The sequence below is a fragment of the Pygoscelis adeliae genome, unplaced genomic scaffold (assembly GCF_000699105.1).
Source record: "Pygoscelis adeliae isolate BGI_AS28 unplaced genomic scaffold, ASM69910v1 Scaffold314, whole genome shotgun sequence".
NCBI classification, from domain to species: Eukaryota; Metazoa; Chordata; class Aves; order Sphenisciformes; family Spheniscidae; genus Pygoscelis; species Pygoscelis adeliae.
The window spans coordinates 1,856,875-1,860,020 of record NW_008824668.1 but is presented as its reverse complement, the minus strand read 5'-3'; positions in this window follow the sequence as shown (position 1 = coordinate 1,860,020).

The window sequence follows — 3,146 nt, the reverse complement described above, 5'->3', positions numbered from 1 at the left end:
TAGCGCTTTTAATCGGCGTTCTGCCCTTACTGGTGTCCTACCTGCCCTGGGAGCAGACTCGGAGTCTCCAGCTGGCCACCGCTGCCTCCCGGCAAGCCGAGCTCCGGCTGCAGCCAACAAGGTTTGCACTTGCGGCTGAACGCCAGGTCGCCCTCCGAGTAGATAAATCACTCCTCGGTGTGCTTCTGGGGCCCGGGACTGCCGTATCGCCATCCTCTCCAGAGATGGCAGCACGTCCCCAGCCAGGGCTGGGCTCCGAGCTGCCCTGAGCACGCTGGGCACAGCCGCTGCAAGGAGGGAGCTGCCACTCTCCACCCCAAGTTGCTCCCTTGGGTAACCCACTTTTTAATGCCCAAACACCTATGGTTTGGGGCTTCAGGAGTTACATCAAAGCTCAGAGCCCCTTCCTATTACTGAGCTTGGAAAAAAGGAAAATAAAATCAAAATGAAAATAAAAAAAATCCCTGCAACATGCGGCTTAGTTGTAAATGTTGCTAAACAGGAACCAAAATAGCCCAGAGGCTCAGGGCTCTCCGGCCAGCGCCCCACCGCGTAAGCGGTGGCGTCTGCCGTGTGAGCCCCCCCCCCCCCGACCGCATCTTCCTCCCAGGCTCCTCGCACTGCTCAGTCATTCCCCGCAGGCCCCCTCCGCGCCAGATTGCTCCTGTGCCGGCGATCCCCAAAGGGACGGACCCAATGCTTGATGAAGGCAATAAAGAGATGCTGCTTGGCTCAAGGCTGTGGCTCACACCGACCGACGATGCTCTTTTTGGAGCTGGTGCGCCATGCCCGCTGCCCTCCGACACCGCCGGCTGCCCTGTCCCACGCTCGCGGTGTCACTGGTGTCACCAGCATCACCTAATCCCGCGTCCCGCTCCTTTCCTGGACATAAATCGAGCATGGTCAGGGTTGGTTGGTTTTTTTTTTTTTCAGCTCGTGAAATCCAGGCACAACTTCGCACAAGCTCATTTCCCGGCAAATGGTTTAGTTCTTGCAAAGAGCCCTTTTTTTTATTGTCTGTCTGCATTTTTCAGCCATTCTGGAAGCAGGAAGGCACGTGCCTGGGCAGGCAGCAGTGCCAGGGCTGCCAGGCAGCCGAGCCAGGGCGCTCAGCCTGCAGGGCTGTAAGACACAACCAGCCAGCGGTTTGATTTTTTTTTTTTTTTAACCCATGCACCCAGGTGCTTGCACAGGACGGCAAGCCAAGGCGCCGAAACCTGGCCCTGCCGCGCCGGTGCTCAGCCCTGCTTTTCCAGGGTGGTGAGCGAGGCTGCTGGCAGCACCGGTGCACGAGATAAGGGACGGGGCTGGGAAGGCTTTGGAAGAAAAAACGATGTCTGGCTTTGCCAAATGCAAGTCAGGTGGGTTTTTGGTTTAAAAGGGTTCAAATCCACCCGTGCAGTCCATCCCTCCACGCACAGGAGGGCTGGTCTCCTCCCTGCCCACGGTGCCGAAGCTGTCCTTGAAAACCCACCAGGGATGGAGCAGGATCCCGGCGCCCTCCCCAACCATAGGCAGCAAACTCCAGAGTTTGAGTCCTCTTGGCTGCAGAGTTTATACGAAATGCAACTTTCCTACAAGCCCAGAGTTTTTTCTCCAAGTGGGCCAACCCTGGAAATCTTCTCTTAGGGAGAACAATGCCAACGACCCTTGGGAGGACACATGGTCCTCATTAGAGGCAAGACACCCGAGATAAACATGGAAGCAAAAGGAAGAAAACAAACACTTTCCAATAAACAGACAGGCTGTAACAAGTGGCATGGTCCTGGTTTTGAGCTCAGAAGGGGGAGGAAAAAAAAAAAAAAGCCCAGCAATTTTCCTATTACTGCAAAAATAGCCCATCAGAGGCGACTGTCGGTTGTGAAGCCTGAAGCCCCAAATGGGTATTTAAGGCTCCATTAGCTGCCAGGAAAATGAGCTCCAGAAGGTGCCAAAGCCCCTTCCCGAGCTGTGACATGAAACACCAGAAAGGAGCGCGAGGCTGGGAAAAGCCTCGGAGCAACCACTCTACGGGGTGCCTTCTGCTCGGAAAAGGTCTCCAGATGAGCAGACTGCAGCCTCCGTAAGAAGCTCGGGTGGACCAGGCCAGGATTTGGCCTCAGCTCCATTTTTAACCTGTTTTTTGAGGACACCACAGAAGGCTGAACGTGCCAGGGTCCCATCCAGCTCTCGGGAAGCCAAAAGGATCGCTCCCACCATCGGATGTGTCCACGTGCTTCGGTGCTCTGCTGGATCAGGTCTGCAGGGCTGGGAGGGGAGTTAAAAGAGGTCCTGGGACGCGCGTTTTTCTGGCCCACCTGCGTGGAGGGTTAGTCTGGGAGTCGGCTAAAACAGCTTCCCCCCTGTCACACCCATTGCCTGGGGCATGGGAACGGGGAGGGCTGGGGCTGTGGGTGCCCTGCCACCAGCAGGGTGACTGCACGTCCTCCCCGCCGCGCTGAAGAAGCCTTCGGGCTGCATGACAAACGAAACCAAAGCAAGGGATAGGAACAGCCTGTCGGAAATGGAGGTGCTGTCACAAACCGCAGCTCACCCGGCCCTGGATTTTGCCATATACCATATTTCCTTTACGAAGTTCCTGTTACAAAAGCAAGGTTTTAAAAATAATAGCCAAAATGCGCTTGTGGCTGTGACCTGCCATGTCTATGCTAGAGTCAATTAATGCTGCACCCTTTCACTGGGGTTTGGGGGGGACCAGAGCCCTTTGGGAGGGCAGTTTCCCATTAGGTCATGAAAGAAGGGCTGCACCTGAGCTCTGCCTGGCCCCCGGCTGAGCCGGGTCCCAGCTTGGAGGCCAAGGGCAAAGGCTTTGCTCTCAGCAAGGTGGGGAGAGGATCGGGGTCATGACTGGGGAAACGCTACGCAACAGTGAGAGCTTCCAGTGCCATCTGCCCAGCCCGAAGCCCCAGCAGAAGGAGCTTTCCTGGAGCTGGTATTTGGGGCAGATGAGCTGCGCTCAGCCAGGCTTGCAGTGGGAAGAGGGGTTCCAGCTGGTATTTGGGGCAGATGAGCTGCGCTCAGCCAGGCTTGCGGTGGGAAGAGGGGTTCCCTCCGATGTCCCGTCCCCCCCCTCCACGCCCCACTCATGACCAGATACCGGCTGCAGGCTGCACCCCCATGGGGATCTCCGATGACACGTAGGAAAG